The sequence below is a fragment of the Syzygium oleosum genome, unplaced genomic scaffold (genome assembly GCF_021117445.2).
Source record: "Syzygium oleosum isolate NSW1041296 unplaced genomic scaffold, Sole_v2.1 Sole_v2.13, whole genome shotgun sequence".
Taxonomy (NCBI): domain Eukaryota; kingdom Viridiplantae; phylum Streptophyta; class Magnoliopsida; order Myrtales; family Myrtaceae; genus Syzygium; species Syzygium oleosum.
Genome location: NW_026607497.1, coordinates 10,896,711 through 10,915,999, shown reverse-complemented (window position 1 = coordinate 10,915,999; position 19,289 = coordinate 10,896,711).

The window sequence follows — 19,289 nt, the reverse complement described above, 5'->3', positions numbered from 1 at the left end:
GTTCATTTAATTCTGATACTTGGGTTATTGACACCGGCGCCACCAACCACATCACATTTGAACCCCGTCACCTTACAAACCCGACTCATTATCCCTCTCCACATCCCACCATTGGGATTCCAAATGGTGTTGGTGTCCCAGTGACATCACACGGTTCGGCCCCTCTTACCCCAACTATCTCCCTTGACAATGTCCTTTGCGCTCCCTCTTTCAAATATAACTTATTATCAATCTCCAAGCTCACTCAAACTTTAAATTGGTCAGTCACCTTTTTTCCTAAACATTGTCTTTTTCAGGACCTCTTGACGAAGAAGATCATTGGTCGGGGCCATGAGCGTGGTGGTCTCTATTATCTGGAGATTCCTACCGAACCTACCATCCTCTATACTGCAACTTCTTCACCTCAACTTTGGCACACCCGTTTAGGACATCCATCTGAGTCAGCTTTATCCACTTTGCAGCAAACTTTATGTTTTAGTCTAGCAAAACGATTGAGTCCATGTGATGCTTGTCATTTATCCAAACAAATGCGTCTGTCTTTTGCGTCTAGCACTATTACTACTTTACGTCCCTTTGAGCTTATTCATGTTGACATTTGGGGACCTTATTCTTATTTTACGCATCAGACATGTCGTTATTTTTTATCTATTGTTGATGACCATTCACGCTATACTTGGATTTTTTTGCTTACTTTTAAGTCTGATGCAATTAATTCTCTGATTCGCTTCTTTGCTTTTGTTGAGACTCAATTTCAAACCAAAGTCCAAAATGTTCAATCTGATAACGGGACCGAATTCCTTTCCTCTCGATTGCAAGAGTTTTTTCGCACCCATGGTGTTCACCACCAGCGCAGTTGCCATCACACTCCTCAACAAAATGGAGATGTTGAGCGCAAACATCGTCACCTGCTCAATGTTGCTCGTGCGTTACGTTTTCATTCTGGCATGCCTCTTCATTTTTGGGGTGATTGTGTCTTAACTGCTACTCATCTCATTAATAGACTACCTAGTCCTCTCCTACACAATAAAACCCATATGACCTTCTCTATGGCAAACCACCTTCCTATTCTCATCTTCGTGTCTTTGGCTCATTGTGTTACGCTTCTACCGGCCATCTTCACTCCGATAAATTTGGCCCCCGATCTCGCCGATGTGTTCTAATCGGTTATCCCACAAACCACAAAGGTTACCGTCTTTATGATCTCCAAGACCAAACAATTTTTACCAGTCGCGACGTCGTTTTCTATGAACAAGATTTTCCTTTTCGTCAATCAATCGACCATACCACATCAGAACATACTCCGGTAATTCCGTTACCCATACCCGATCATGGTGAAACCTCCCCTCCTCCCTCCACCCCGGTACTTGCACCGACCCCACCTCCTCAGCCCCCTGTACCCACAGCCGCACCATCACCCATTGCACCCGAAGACGTGCCTCGGCCACGCCGTCCACCTGGATACCTTTGAGACTACCACTGCGCTATTGTGGTCTCCGATCAATCCTCTTCGGACTCTAAGGTAACTGAATCAAGTAATCTTTACCCCTTATCCAACTGTTTATCGTACTCGCGTTTTTCACCCACTCACCGTGTTTTTTTTAGCCTCTATATCCTTAAAGCAAGAACCTGAAACTTATGACGCTGCGTGTCAATCTCCCAAGTGGCGGGAGGCAATGTCTTCTGAGATACAGGCCCTTGAACAGAATGACACTTGGGAAATTATTCCTCTTCCTCCTGACAAACAACCCATTGGATGTAAATGGGTTTACCGAATCAAATATAAGTCTGACGGCACCATTGAGCGCTACAAAGCTCGTCTCGTTGCAAAGGGTTACACTCAAACAGAGGGGATTGATTATCATGACACCTTTGCGCCTGTTGCTAAAATGGTAACCGTTCGCACTTTATTAGCTCTTGCTTCAATTCGTCATTGGCCTCTCTACCAATTAGATGTCAATAATGCTTTTCTGCATGGTGATCCTGACGAAGAGGTCTACATGAGGTTTCCACCGGGTTTTCATACTAAGGGGGAGAATTTAGTCTGTCGGCTGAAGAAATCACTATATGGCCTTAAACAGGCATCGAGGCAATGGTTTGCTAAATTCTCTTCTGCACTGCTTGATGTTGGTTTTCAACAGTCCAAGGCGGACTATTCACTTTTTACATTGGTCCGTGGCTCTCTCCTGACCATTGTCCTTGTTTATGTTGATGATTTGGTTGTCACGGGTGATGATGAAATTATGATTCAACTTCTCAAGCGATTCCTTGACACACAATTTCGCATTAAGGACTTGGGTACTCTCAAATACTTCTTGGGCATTGAAGTTTCTCATTCCAAGTCTGGGATTTTCTTGTCACAAAGGAAATACACTCTTGATATTTTGTCTGACGTTGGTCTTCTTGGAGGACGTCATGTTGATACTCCGATGGAACCCAATATACAATTTTCAGATTCCTCTCCAACTCTCAAGGATCCAGGTTCATATCGACGACTTATTGGTAGATTATTATATCTTACAGTAACTCGTCCAAATTTACTCTTTGCAATGCAACATCTTAGTCAATTTATGCACTCTCCTAATGAAGACCATTGGAATGCCGCACTTCGCATTGTGCGGTATCTCAAGCATGATCCCGGCACTGGTTTGTTTTTCCCATCCAATTCTACTCTCCAACTTAATGGTTATACAGATTCTGATTGGGCATCTTGTTCTACATCTCGACGTTCTGTTTCTGGCTACTGCATGTTTCTTGGTTCTTGTCCCATCTCATGGCGTTCCAAGAAACAAACCACTATTGCCCGTTCCTCAGCAGAAGCTGAATATCGTGCTATGGCGTCTGCCGCTTGCGAAATCACATGGCTTCGCACGCTTCTCTCGGATCTCCACGTCAACACTACCACTGCTGATCTTTTTTGTGATAATAAAGCAGCCATCCACATTGCCACTAATCCCGTCTTCCACGAACGCACCAAACACATCGAGATTGACTGTCACTTGGTTCGTGAAAAAATTCAAGATGGCACTTTGCGCACTCTTCATATTCCCGGTCACTCCCAACTCGCAGACTTGTTCACGAAACCGGTCACACGTGATTTATTTTGTACTTTTAAGAACAAGTTGTTGACATGTTTACATTCACCAACTTGAGGGGGAGTATTGGTAGATTAGATTTATACTAAAGGGCATAATTGTCATTGTATTGTTTTTAGCCCTAAACCCTATGTATATATATTGTAAATTGTTTCATCAATGAAAGCAACGTTTTGCCCAAACTCTACATACTATGATGTAAATGTCGAGTACCCTAATTTTACAAGATTTTCTGCATATAAGCCAAAACAAATTCTAATTTGTTGAATGTCAATCGGAATTAAAGCCACATATTCAATACTGGCAAAAATTGCGAGAGGGGTAAGAGCCAATACGACATGTTAGTTAATCGTGTATTTTCAAGCAGCGCTCTTATCTATCTATCTATATTATATAGAAAGCAAAATTTTCAAATTTGACGTCCGTGAATTTTGGTCCATGTGTAATGTTGTCCATGAACTATTAATTTATTCAATGTAATCCATGAATTATTGGTAAATATCCAATCTAGTCTCTAAATTATATGAAAATATTTAATGTCGTATTTAACTTAATTCGATTTGATGAAATCCGCTGGTGTGTAACACGTTAAAAATGGTGGAAAAAAATAAGTTACGTAATCCACATTATCGCACGATGGACATATTAACGCCCTAATTCTTTCTCCTTCTCTAAATTAGATAGATAAAAGGATAGACATATTGACTCGTCAATTTTAAAAATTCAACTCAACATATAATAATCTACATTATCAAATAACGTCTGATTTGTCATTCGAGTAAAACAGAAGGACTGCATGGACCAACAGTTCAGGGACCATGTTAAACGAATTAAAAGTTTAGGGACCATATTTTACATTGAATAGAATTTTAGGGATTATTTGTATCATGTCACCGATGAAAAGACAAAAGTAACCCGTTTTTTCATTGATTAATACGTCGCTAAAAAATGAGAAAAGAGTGAAAATGCAGTGCATGGCGGCGACCCACTCAATTTTCCCGCTCCACGTCGGTATGGTTATTTACTTACCTCCCTCTAGATCTGTCAAAATTGGTCATAAATCCATTGATTAACCCATCTTTAATAAGATGAGTCATTATATGGGTTAGCCATGTTTAGTAAATTGGTTATGGGTTTAGAATGACAAAACCCAAAAAATATAAATGTCAAATAGGTTCACAGTTTCTCAAAACCAATCCACTTTTGTGACTCTCTCTGTACTCTCTATGAGAAAATAATGGACTCATTGAATTATTCAAAGTTCAAAGAAATTTTGGTAGACCCGCAAGATGGGCTTGACTTCACCCTTATTAAAATATGAAGACGGCATTTTTTCCCAATTATTTTTTATTTTTATTAATCTTGTAAGCTTCGTCTATTAATTATTGGCATATATCTTTCTGGGTTGCATTTGGCATTGTTAGTTTTACGCAATATTCGAATCTTAATACAAGCTAATATAACGTCTAATAATTGAAAGTTTTAGTGCAGTGAGCGTTTATAATTAAAACTCAGTATTTAAATATACAAAATTTACTAAAATTTAGGGACCGCTGACGGAGCTCCGCAAAGTGAGGCGGATTCCATGGCCTTGGTCAAAGTTGTAACGGAAGGGATTGCAAATGCATTTTGCATGGTAAGAAAGAGCCACGTGTCCTTCATGCACTGCTCATAGCACCATGTGCTCTAAGAAAGAGCCATTTGTCATCCTCCATGCATGGCCCCCATCTTCACCTTGCTTATATAAAGACCTTCCTTCTAATGCCCTCGTCCATCTTGAGCCTCTAACGTAACAGTAAACAAAGAGCGGAAAGAGCAGTTCTCATGGCCGATCTGACCGGAAGCCGCGTCGTCGTCGACTGCAACAACAGCTGCGGCTGCCCTCGTCCTTCCCCTGGCTCCGCCGCATGCAGGTGAGGTGGTGGAGTCGACTTGAGGATTCCACGGCACCGGCTAACACGCCTCAGGAGCACATTTTGGTCGCGTTCGGCGTTAGCTACTCTGGTTTCTGGTGTTATCTAAGTGATTTCGACGCTGGTTGTTTTGTGACAGGTGTGCGGCGGCAGGAGGGGAGGACCAGCAGAAGTGCTTGTCCGGGAACAACTGCGGCTTCAAACCCTGCGCTTGCGGGCAGCCGATGGCTACCACCGAGAACGAGCGGTTCTATTGCCGGTGCGGGCCGACATGCACGTGCAGCACCACTTGTGGTGCTTGAAGAAGCGATGTTTGAAGTATGATGATGATCGATGATGCGTTTGCTTTGGCAAAAATAACTATAACCTTACTTAATGTTGAGAATGTTTAAGAATATGTCGACATTTGACCTTATAATAATGAATATGTCGGCATAGTTATATAGTTAAGCTCTTTTAAATACAAGTAATTTGAGACTATCAATGTAGGGCCGTTTGATTTGACTTTGGGAGAATGGAAAATACATTGCAAATACCTTTGGGCTAAAGGAATTTTTCGAAATGCAAGTAGTGTTTGGTAAATATTTTTTAAAATCAACTTAGGCTAAATGACTTTTGCTATTTTTTTCTTTAAAAAAAAGGTTCCGGTGGAGCTTAACCATCGACCATCGCCGCCGGCCAGATTTGGTCGCCGGCTACCACTGCCTCACCTCAAGCGAGGCAGCCTGAGGTCGCACGACCTCAAGCGCCACCTGGGTCACGAGACCTAAGGGACGCCTGAGGTCCGGTGACCCCAAGCGGCGATCGCCGAGGTCGCGCTACCTTCGGCGGCGATCACCGGGGTCGCGCGACCTTCGGCGGCGATCGCCGGGGTCGCGCGACCTTCGGCGATGGCCGCCGGGGTCGGGCTAGACCTCAGGCGGCGATCGACGGCCGCCGGACCTGCCTCTGGGGAAGATGAACAATTGCAATGAACATTGCAAATTGCATTCTGAAAATGCAACTTCTGAAGACACCTCGACTCTTGCAATGGCCAAAAGTCCTTTGGAGAGCATTCCAAATGTAATTGCATCTCCCCAAAATGAGTAAAAAAAGTTATCAAACACCATTTGTAAATGAGCATTCCAAATGCTGAACCAAGCGAGGCGTAGTAGAATTTCAAAATTATAAAATAAATATTTTAAAATTGGAAAAGTGTCGTGCTAAGCGTATATTATATGATATTGTGCTCGACATCTTGTAACATGGCACTAGAGTCACTTTTATATATGCGAGATTCCGAAAGGGACTTTATAACCAAATTATGTCGTGATAATATGTTGAAAAATGACGGATGTGGAGGGTTTTAGCTAAGAAATCAAATACATTCGTGCATGCTTTTTTATTTATAAGATGTTTAATTTGATTAATAAAAGAATTTAAATCGCATGCGAAAACATAGTAATGAAGATATCTTCTAAATAAAAATCATGGGGAAAGGATACCGCGCTTTTCTTTTTATTGATGGCTATTTTTCTGACTATTTGTTTTTAATTGGACAAGCAAAATTATGCTGAATTTTTTTAGTTTTAACTCACGAAAATAAATATCGTGTATAACTTAAAATAGCTCATGCGGGAGGACTTTTCCTTCGTCCAAGGGTGGATTTGTAATTCGTGATATAAGCAGTGGCATTTTAAACCGGAAAAAAAATTGTAGAATAGTACTATAATGTAAATCTTGAGTACCCTAATTTTACAAGATTTTCTGCATATAAGCCAAAACAAATTCTAATTTCTTGAATGTCAGTCGGAATTAAGGCCATATATTCAATGCTGGCAAAAATTGCGAGAGGGGTAAGAGCCAATACGACATGTTAGTTAATCGCGTCATCTTCAAGCAGCGTTCTTATCTATCTATCTATATTATATAGAAAGCAAAATTTTCAAATTTGATGTCTGTGGATTGTGGTCCATGTAATGTTGTCCCTAAATTGCCAATTTGTTCAATGTGATCCATAAATTATTGGTAAATGTCCAATTTAGTCCCTAAACTATATGAAAATGTTTAATGTCGTCTTTAATCTAATTCGATTTGATGAAATCCGCTGGTGTGTAATCCGTTAAAAATGTTGGAAAAAGATAAGTTACGTAATCCACGTTATTGCACGATGGACATATTAACGCCCTAATTCTTTCTCCTTCTCTAAAATAGATAAATAAAAAGATGGATATATTGACTCGTCAATTTTAAAAATTCAACTCAACATATAATAATATACGTTATCAAATAACGTCTAATTTGTCGTTCAAGTAAAACGGAAGGACTGCATGGACCAACAGTTTTTGGACCATGTTGAACAAATTAAAAGTTTAAGGACCACATTTTACATTGAACCGAAATTTAGTGATTATTTGTATCATGTCACTGATGAAAAGACGAAAGTAACCCATTTTTTCATTAATTAATATGTTGCTAAAAAATGAGAAAAGAGTGAAAATGTGGTGCATGGCGGCGACCGACTCAATTTTCCCGCTCCACGTCGATATGGTTATTTACTTACCTCCCGCTAGATCTGTCAAAATTGATTATTACTCCATTTATTAACCCATATTTAATAAGTTAAGTCATTATATGGGTTAGCCATGTTTAGTAAATGGGTTATGGGTTTAGAATGACAAAACCCGAAAAATATAAATGTTAAATGGGTTCACAGTTTCCCAAAACCAACACACTTTTGTGACTCTCTCTTCACTCTCTATGAGAAGATAATGAACTCATTGGATTGTTCCAAGTTCAAAGAAATTTTGGTGGACCCGCAAGATGGGCTTAACTTCACCCTTATTAAAATATGAAAGACGGCTTTTTTTCCCAATTATTTATTATTTTTAGGGAAAAAACCACCAAAAACCCCAAACTTTGCCATCTGTGACACATTTACCCCAAACTTTTTTTTGTGACACCAAAAACCCCGAACTTTGCTTTTTGCGACACATTTACCCCAATGTATTTAGTCCATGGGCATTTTCGTCTTTTTTACTTTTTCTTTTTTTTTTTTTTTTGCCTTTTCCTTTCGAGGTGCCCTTATCGCCGGATCCGGCGAGGGCCCTCGCCGCATCGAGATAGGGCGGCCCTCGCCGGAGATCCGAGCGAGAGCGGCCCTCGCCGGCGTCGGGCGAGGTTCGCCCTCGCACAGGGCGACGAGGGCGGCCTCGCCCGACTCGGGCGAGGTCGACCCCATCGGCGTCGGGCGAGGTCGACCTCGCGCGAGTCGGGCGAGGGCCGCCCTCGCTCGCCAAGGCGAGGCGACCTCGCACAGGGCGGCGGGCGGCCTCGCCATCTGGCGGAGTCGACCACTTGCACGACGTCGGGCGAGGTCCGCCCTCCCCACAGGCGAGCGAGGCGGCCCTCGCCCGATCTGCGCGAGGTCGACCCTCGCGGCGTCGGGCGAGGTCGCCCTCACCCCTGGGCGAGCGAGGGCGGCCCTCGCGAGATCCGGGCGAGGGCGACCCTCGCCGGCGTCAGCGAGTCGCCACTCGCCGTCTGGCGAGGCCGCCCTCGCGGCGTCGGGCAGGGGCCGCCCTCGCTCGCCCGGGCGGCGACCCTCGCCGACGCCCGCGAGGGCCGCCTCGCTCGGCGCGGCGAGGTCGACCTCGCCGGATCGGGCGAGGCCGCCGCTCGCTCACCCGAGCGAGCGGACCTCGCCCGACGCCGGCGAGGGTCGCCCTCGCACAGGCGACGAGGGCGGCCCTCGCCCAGCTCGGCGAGGTCGACCCTCGCCCGACGCCGGCGGGTCGACCTCGCCCGGCGCCGGCGAGGTCGACCTCGCCCGACGCCGCGCAGGCCGCCTCGCCGGATGGCGAGGCCGCCCTAGCTCGGCCGGCGAGGGCCCCCTCGCCGGGATCCGGCGATGGGCAGCCCGCCGGATCCGGCGAGGCCCCTCGCGGAAAGGAAAAAAAAAAAAAAAAAAAAAAAAAAAAGCAAAAAGACGAAAATGCCCATGGACTAAATACATTGGGGTAAATGTGTCACAAAAAGCAAAGTTCGGGGTTTTTGGTGTCACAAAAAGAAGTTCGGGGTAAATGTGTCACAGATGGCAAAGTTTGGGGTTTTTGGTGGTTTTTTCCCTTATTTTTATTAATCTTGTAAGTTTCATTTGTTAATTATTGGAGTATATCTTTCGGGGTTGCATTTGGCATTGTTAGTTTTACGTAATATTCTAATCTTAGTTCTTGTCATTGCAATCCATGATCAGCACAAATAATCTTCTTCGATATCTTACATTTCATTTAATCAAAATTTCAATTCCTCCATATTATTTATTGCTATAATTTTATAAATTCACTACCAAGTACTAACTTTCTCTTATTCTTCATTGTGACTAAATACAAAAATTGAAAATTCTATGCCATGTTGAAAACAATTCTTTAACATCGTACAGTCTAAATAACGATTTCATCCATATAGCACATACACATGAAGAGTTTAAAGTGGGTTAACCAAGTGAATACAAATTTTCATAGATTGGATTAAATATAGTATTTTAGTAAATGGGTTGGGTCCGATATATGTCAGATACGAGTCATTAAATTTATATAGCATATAAATGAGTCAATATTGGTCAAACCATTTTCGACTCATCCATTTGACGGCCTTACCTCCCACTTCCCCTCGTCTCTACATCTTCTCTTCCACTTACCATCATCATCTACATAACTTTGTTCCAATCTCTTTGCTTGCTTCGCAATGTCAAGAGACCCAATAGCAATCCAAACTATCAACACCGCAAAAATAATCACGCACGTCCGAAGCGCATGCATCGAGGCTAGTGTTGGGTGCTCATTTTTCGACCGGGCCATTAATCATATCACTAACCGAAGAAGCCCGTGTGTTCCATGGGCCTTCCAACTAGTATCTCCAAAGAGAGTTGCAAAGCCCATTGGGCAAAGTTGTGAATCGAAAGATAGAAAAGGTCCCGGAAATTTCTTAAATCAAAAGGGCTTAAGAAGAGCGAAATTTGCTTTTTGAAGTTGACGACGGAGCTTGAATAGGGACGTTTTACAGCTCGAGGTTCACGTCAAGTTCAGTGAAAGGCTCTCGGGGCGTGACATCCGGGCTTCAATCACGCAGATTTATTGTAATGTGTACTTAAGACATGATGAACCCTGGGAGCGTGCTGATCAACAGGAGAACATTCAAAAGCGTGCTCAAACTTATGTCCTTAGTCTTTGCTTGGAGGTTGCAATCAAATTTGGCACGAAAAGCTTGCGGAACAATACGGAACAGCATTTCCCATGGACGTCATCCACAATCTCGATAGTACTTAAAGAGTAAACGTGGGACAAGAGAGCCGGACCACTATGTAGTGACATTTCGATTGTAGTCCTTGGAAAAAGTGTGGTTCTAGACCTCTAGTCCATTAAAATCTATAGAGCAAAACTCCGATGTGATTCTATTATAATTAAAGTTAGAAATGACAGAGTAATTGCTCTTGTGTACACTATGTGGCACTTCACTTTAATTGTCACGTGGCAAGATGCATGTCATGGTTTTACGGTACGGATCATGTTCAAGCGGTAAGCTTTTAACTCAATGACTTCTCATCTCCTTATTTCTATCTCTTATTATGTTTAAATTTTTAGAAAATGGATAAAATGAAAACATATTAAGATTTTATTCATACTTGAGAGGCAACTTGAAAAAAAAATAGAAAAAAGTATGGGTCATGGCAGAGTCCGTGAGCTTTAGTTTTTGCAACACAACAGCCAAGCAAAAAAACTTTTGTAATGGAACTTTTTGTCTACAATTCAAATATTTAATTTAAAATTGAAAAAAATAGATAAAGAGAGAACAATTTTTAATCTATGGCCTATCAATTTCTGTAACTTTTCTTTGGTGAATTGCCTCAATGCGAAAACAAAAAATGCTTAATCCTATGGCAAAAATAAATTAGGAGAAAACCCCGATCCAGAAAATCAACCAAAGTTTGCCCTGCCAAAATAATTTCGAGGTGTTAAATGACCGTCAGCACTTTCCTCTTATGCTGAGAAATCCCCAATGCCCTGAAAAGCTCATGAAGAAGAAACCTCTGAATCCTGATGCCAAATCGCAAATGCTAATAAACATGAGGAACCCAGATCACGAAATTGCATGAGCATTGCAATGACCTCGAAAACAAGAACAGGGGTGGGAATCAATCGTACGAGCTTCGAAGCTTTTTGATCGATGCCCACGGAGGAAAATCCGAAATGGGAAATATCTAGAAAACCAAAAAATGTCTTCTCCAAGTGGGTTTTGCTTCGGAATGTGAGGCGAGAGAGGCAAGTAAGGAGGGAGATAGCGAGAGAGAGAGAGAGAATTGCACGACTGAAGTGATGTTGTCCACTAACTACATTAGTATTAGTGACATGATATATTTGTCATTTTAGGTAGTTGCTTAAAGTTAAAATCAGATATATTTTTATTGTCTTATTATCTGGTCACATGAATTTTTTTTTCATTTGACATTAGTTGCCCGTATCTAGTTTATGTATTTCATTTACCTCAAACGATGAACAAGCTTATTATTATACATGAAAGAGGAATTATACTGCTCAGGGTATTTGTAAATTCATCATTTTCTTAGGAGATGTGGCCAAGAAAAATTCATTGGACTCAATGATTCGCTAGATCTCACACATTTACCCGAAATCCAAATAGTGTAATTGGAAACCATCGCCGGTTTCACAGAAAAAGAACCTGATTCGATTTTAAAATTATTGAAGATTGTTTCCCGTTGTGTTGGAACCAACATGTGAGTGTGCAAGGTAAAAAGAAAGTTTTAGCACAAGATTACAATTTAAAAAGCAGTTAATGTACTTTAAGATTTTACTCACTGACCATCACTATCCATACCGCTACTCTTATCGATCCGCAAATTATGAGTAATTAGTTTTAGGACAGCTCGAATCCCAGCTTTATGTGTAGAATTGAGAATCAAATCGATCGGTTTTGAAATCGCCAATTCCTGAACTGCCAAAACCAAAAAAAAACTAAGCGGGAAGCTACCGCCCCATCACCTGTGGGGCGTCAACCATGGCTGGCAGGGTCGCCGATGCCTCGGTGAGGGTCGTTGGCACTCACGCAGCCTTGGCGAGGGTCACTAGCCCTCACTTATGGCCGGCGAGTTGTAAAAAAAAACAAATAAAATAAAATAAAAAATTAATAAAAAAAACTTGAAAAAATATTATTAAAAATTGTCTACATTAGCACTAACTGGCCAAAGTTGGCCGGATAGACTGAATTGGCATAAATGCAACAATTTTAGGACTCAATTGGCCAAAAAAATGTTTATCATCGAATTGACGTAATTGCAATTTTTGTAGGATTTTTTTTTTATAGTTATCCCCTCTTTCTAGAGTTTACGCAGGAAGACAGCTCTTCGATTCTACCTCTTGTTCTGGCACAAAACAGAAGAAAGTCAACCTCTTTAGTCTTTATTGGTTATCAGTTAGATATAATTTGATTATTGTAATAACTTGAAATGAAAAAATATACGAGTCTCCAAGTGTGATTGACTCAAAAAGGACAAGTGACAATATTTGCAGTTGACTAGTTTGGCCAGATTCTTATTACTTTGTTGCCGGCTTTCCAAGTTGTAGAATATTGACATTCGCAAACAGAACAAATCAACGACAGAAAAATGAGGGATAATTGTCTTAAAAATCTTAAATTTATTACATTTTTGTCAATTCAATTTTAAATCTTGTAATTTTTTCACTTGCCAGTTGAGTCTATTTGGCCAATTTTGAACGGAAATCGCTGACATGTATGCCAGCAGTCATACTTGACACGGTCGGCGCTGATGTGGATAATCTTTAATAATATTTAAATATTTCTTTCGAATTATTTATTTTTAAAATTTTTATTTTATTTTTCCTTTTTATTTTCCTTCTTTACTTTTTTTTTCCTTTTCTCATATTTTTTTTAATTTTAATTTTTTTTCTTTTTCCCTCCAGTAGCTTCACTGAGCCTCATCTCCGCCAGCCTCAAGTGAGGGCCGCTCGAGCTTGGGCTGGCAAGGGCCACCCTTGCTTGGGAAGGGACCTGGCAAAGGGTTGCCCTTGCCAGCCCTGGCGAGGGTGAACTTCGCTAGCTGAGGCTCGGGCATCCCTCGCCTGAGGTCGGCAAAGGGAAAATGAAAAATGAAAAAAGAAAAGATGAGAAAAGGAAAAAGAAAAGGTAAAGAAGGAGAACAAAAGAAAAGAAAAAAGGAAAATTCAAAAAATAAGTAAAAAAATTAAAGAAAAATTAAAATTGTCCACGTCGGCACTGGTCGTGCCACGTAAGACGGTTGGCATTCACGTCAGAGATTTCCGACCAAAATTGGCAAGATGAATTTAATTGGCAAAACGTGAAAAGGTTTATGACTCAATTGATAAAATTAAAAGATTTAGGATTGAATTGGCAAAAGTGCAACAATTTTATGACTTTTTGGACAATTTTTCCTCATAATTATATAGTTAACCTCTTTTAAATATTAATGCAATTTGAGTTTCAATAATATAAAAAAAACTCAGAAATGCGTCGAAAGCCCTAAAGCTTGTGGAAAGCGCTCACTTTTCTGAAGTCTAGTGTTAAGAACTATTTTTCCTGACTATTTGTTTTTACTTGGACAATCAAAATTATGCGGAATTTTTTTAATAATGACTCACGAGAACTAACATTAAATATAACTAATAAAAAGCAGCCGAAGCTGGAGGATTTTTCTCCCTCACGGGTATAATTGTAATTTGCATGATATATAGTGGCATTTTAAAGCAGAGAAAAATGGCAAGTGTCAAATTGCACTGGAACCAACATATGAACACTCGTGCTTTCAATTTTTTTTTCTTTTTCAACTTTTTAGAAAAAGGCTTTGATATGCCTTCATTGAAATCCATTCTGATAAAAAGAAATCAGAGAAGAAAAGACCAATAATGAGCCGAAAAGTTAAAAGCACGGTTTGAATTCAAGAATACATATAATTCCATATATTGTTTTTTGAATTTTCGGGTGCAATTAATAGATTGTTATTGTCTCTGTGATCGTTATGACAAATTGAAGTGTTCAATTTATATAATAGTGCAGGTAAATAGCTAAGGTGGCTCGATATATTCTTTTAATGCCGGAAAAAACTGCGAGTGAGGTAAACTGTTTACTACATGCTAGTTAATTGTGTCATCTTCCAATAGAGTGTTTATCTCTTTATTTATATTATATGGAGCAAAATTTTAAGTTTAATATCTACATTTCATATGCATAAAATATCCGTAAATTTTTATGATATTGATAATTAGAATTCGATATATCCAGCGATTACCTAATAAATTTCCTATTTTTGGGAGCACGTAACTTGGACCTAATTTTCAACCAGCCCATAAATCATTCTTACTATCTGAAGAAGCCCAGGCCCATGTAGTTTGCATGGGCCTTCCAACTAGTAATTGCCAAAGATAGCTATCAACCCCCGCGAGAAAAGGTAGATTGGGATTTATTTATAGTCGCTTGGTTTTATTTAAGGGTGCGTTTGGTTTAATTTTTTGGGAAGTTTTTGAGAAAATGCAAAGAATTTCAAGTTTTCAAGTTAGAATACAAGTATTGATTGGTAAATTGTAATTTAAAAGTGCATTGGGAAACAATTTTTCATTTAAAGGGTGTTTTGAAAAATCACACTTTGTGAAGCACTTTTGCTGTTTTTTTTATTAAAAAAAACCTCAAAATTGATAAAGGGCTCAGCAGGCAACCGGCAAATGTGAGCCAGATCTGGTCGGTCAGGCGGGCATCACCTGGGGTCATCCAAACCTAGGCGATGCGGCCTAAGGTCACATAAACCAAGCGCGACCTAAAGAACGGTCGCCTGAGGTCATGCGACCTCAAGCAAGGCTAGTCAATGCCAAACTAACTTACTGGCAGCTAGATTTGGCCTTGTCGGTCACCTCGCGTATAGAAGATGAAATAGTTGTTACGAGGGCAAAATCGAAAAAATGAAAAACGAAAAAATTGATGAGGGTAGTTTTGGAAAAAAAAATTATTTCACCCAAGGAATGGCCTTATTCCAAAAATGCCGAAAGCCCAAAAAATTTTGCCAGACGCCCCAAATTGTCCTCTCTTGAGAAAGTGGTTCCCAAACGGAGCCATAATATGCTTGAGATCACATTAAATTGTCCATTAAACGTCATAAGGATAACATAGATTACGGGTTTCTATAGAGGTAATTGTGGTGTTAAAATCCAATTTTGGTCAAGAACCTCCTTTTATCGGGCTTTAGCAATTCAGTCTGCAACCTGGTTGGACCGAACAAGACTTTCTTTGCACTTTGTCCATGATGGCCCGCAGCTTCCATGGGCTCTGGAGTCTGGACCATTTGCACCACTGATAAGCTAGCACAGCATATTGCTGGCAATTGCGCCCTCCCTTTCCCCTTCGAGAATGGAGCCATCCACGAAAGGGACTTTTTATAGCTCAAGTTCACGTCAAGTTCAATGAATGCTTCTTGGAGTGTGACATCCGAGCTTCGAATGGGCAGATTTATTGCAAAATGTTCTTAAACATGATGAATCCGAGGAGAGTGCTGATCAACCGAAGAACATTCCCGAGCGCAATTAACCTTGTGTGGTCATCAGCATTCTCGATATTACTTGAGATGAAAAATCAACAAAAAAAAAAAGTCCTAAGCCTATTGTACTTATGCTAATTCAATCAAAAACTTATATTTTTTTTACTAATTGAGTTTTAAACCTTTTCACGTTGTGCCAATTCAGTTCATCCAGCTAATTTTGGACGGAAATTGGTGGACGCCGGTCGTTCTACGTGACTCGGGCGACATTGACATGTACAAATTTTTGAATGTATTTATTTTTCTTTTCTTTTCCCTTCCTTCTTTTCTTTTTGTGTTTTCCATTGTGGCCAGCGACCTCACCCATGGTTGCGCGCGCCTTGCTCAGACCATCGCAAGATGCGGCCGCAAGCAAGGCCAGCCTAGCCAGGGCCTCATCGGCTGCAAGCAATGGGGCCATAGCCTTACCAACCGCAAGCAAGGCCGTCTTCGCTCGCGGCCGTGATGGCCTCGCCAACCACAGTTTGCAGGCCATACTGAGAAACAAAAAAAGAAAAGAAGGAAGGAAAAGAAAAGAAAAGGAAAATTAAAATAAAATAAAAAAATTCTGAAAAAATTGTCGACATCAGCGTTAATCATGCAACGTAGAATGGGCGGCATTCACGTCGGCAATTTCCGCCCAAAATTGGCCGGATAAATTGAATTGGTACAACATGAAAAGGTTTATGACTCAATTAACAAAAAAAAATTAGGAATGAATAAGCATAATTGTAATAGGTTTATAACTTTTTTGTGGTGATTTTTCCTTATTTGAGGAGTAAACATAGTACCAGAGTGCCGGACAATAAATTGACGGATCCATTCACACGTAAATAATCCAACACCATAGTCCTCGAGGAATTAATCTCCGGAGACATGTGGAGGCCCCCGTCGGTTAAAAATAAATTCAATGTACGCCGCTTCACTTTGCATGTGTGATGTTGTGTAGCAAGACATGTGCATAGTTCGCCACATGGGGCATATTCAAGGGATAAGCTATTTAGTTTAATGATTTCTCATTTCTCAATTTCTATCTCATATTGTGTTTAAATTTTAGAAAAAAAAAGAATAAAATGACAGTATATCAATATTTTTTTTGTCTTACCTGAATATTAACTTGGAAAAAAGGGAAAATTTTGAAAAAAGTATGGATAAGGATAGGGTCCATGAGCTTTAATTTTTGAAACACAATTACCAAGCAAAGATACTTTTGTAATGTAATTCTTATCTTTTTTAATCTACAATTTAAATAGATAAAGAGAGAATATTTTTTAGTCTATCCATAGATGATATAGTTTACTTTTGAAAATATCACAAGAGTAAACATTTAGAAAACCTCTCAATAATAGCACAAATTAAGGACACGTGTTCTTAATAAATAAAGTATTGTTAATTTAAATCATTACTTGTTTTATTCAAATAATTCGATTCTGTACATCCAAAAAAAATATTTTGCTAAATAAATTCATTTTGATTATAATTTAAAACTATGGATAAGGATAAAGTTCATGAGCTTTAATTTTTGTAATAAATTTTTTTTGTCTTTTTATTTCAAAAATTCAAATATTTGAGCTTAAATTTAAGAAATAAATAAATAGAAAGTATCTTCAAGTATATTTTGCAATGGTATAATTTATTTTGAAAACAATGAAATTGTGGTTTTAAGGAAATCCATTTAATTTACAAATTTTGTGCCCTCATTTAAAATAAAGGATTTCAGGTATCACCTATTTTATTACAAAATAAGTCTCAATTAAAAAATTTATTTAGTTTAAACATTACTATTTACAATTCGGAGTATATATTGCTTTATCACATGAATAATTTCACTTTCTTTTAATATAATTGAGTCAAATTAGTTATACAAAATGTTAAAATATATCTTTATCATAGTGGAATAGAGAACATTACATTTATTAATAAATTATGTATAGCTCATAGTATTAATTGAATAAGTTTCACTTTAAAGGTACATCTTATTTGTGAGATGCTATTGCTGATTAAACCATAACGGATTTTATAAGATTAATTGGATTTAGTGTATTGAAGAAATTCCAGTGGCCAAATAAATTCACTTGGTTTGAGAAATGTATATACTTTAATAAAATTGTCGTTAGTTTGTAACACAATTTATTAAATTCATTTTTTCTACCCGTGAACTAGAGAGAATAAATAACTCATGTTACTTTAATATTAGAAAAGATTTTATCTCAAACTTACAACAAAATGTTTAAAGTAAAATTAGATTAAAATTACAACTTATTTAATCATAGAGCATTTGAATTTTACATAATTTATTTTTTAAAATTTTTTAATAGACTTATTTCAAATATTGCTAGAATATGCACTACAATATCAAATGTTTATGCACCAATGTGAGTACACATGTTATTAAACATGCGACATGCGTATACATGAAAGAGTAGAAACGGTAAAATTTTGTGCTTCGGTCGAAATTGATGCCTAATCTTTGTTACAAATAAGGTGCAATCTTTTACAATGTATTTCTCACACAAGCTGAATCTCTCAAGAGTTGAGATTGCAAAGTGTATACAATAGTTTTCGGCAAGCATGTGTAGGGTTCACTACCTTTTTGATGTAATGGGCAATTTTATGTATAGAAAAGCAAGTCCAACTAGTAGTTAGACACATTTCAAAAGGCTAGAAATTCGACCGTTGAGGATTCCGATTGTTCGATCAAGACTGGAAGGCTCGTTGAACTAGGCGGACGAAATCAATTGAACTACAAAGAGCCGGATGTTCAACAATTACTTGATCGGGTGTCCCGATGTCCGGCTATTACTTGGTCGAGTACTTGATCCTGTTCTTCCATGCCAATACTGTCCTTTAACCCTCTTCAAAATTTGCAAAAAGAAGTACTTAAATACGGCGATTATGATTCCAAATTATCAACATATGTGAGCAAGCTTTGTAATCATCAAAAATTAAATTAGGGCCAATATCTTTGGGCACGAGTTAATCTTAGGCCTCCACAAAGCACAAAACTCATCTCGAAAAACTAATATGCACACCAACATCAAACAAAATTCACATCTTTCTCTTGCATCATATCTCATACTCTAGGCTTATTGACTGTTCAGAACTGTGCAAATAGACACGCCCGCGCAAGATGCGAGCTAAAGGAATTGACTGTCTTTGATTTGGCTAGCTATTTTTTGCTACATTCACGTCGTTATATCGCTCACATTTAATTGTTTTTGCTCCGCTTCCATGCCCAAGTCGTTAATTTTCAATCCAAAATCCACCCCCATTAAAGAAATAAAACTAAATATCAACGCTTGCAAATTAATGAAGTGGTTGTACATCGGGGCCATCTGTCGTCAATAAATGCGAAGAAGGGCATTTTCGGTAATAAATATGGAGGATACGGAGAAAATGGTGGCTCGAGCCTGTCAATCAGGATGCGATGACTCGATCACCGGGGCCGAAACATCCCGCCCCCCCCCCCCCCCCCCTCCCCGCTCGACGGAAACGCCGCCGCAGCGGAGCCACGTAGGATCGGATCGGACGGGGGGCCCCGCGGCCCCTTGCCCCACACACCACGAGCCGGGGTCTCGGCGCTCCGAACCTCCAGGCTCGGTCGACACAGCTGGAGACAGCCTGTCTCCAACAAAGTCCCACTCACCTATTCCTCCCCCTAACTCCTCTTTCTTTCTCTCTCTCTCTCGT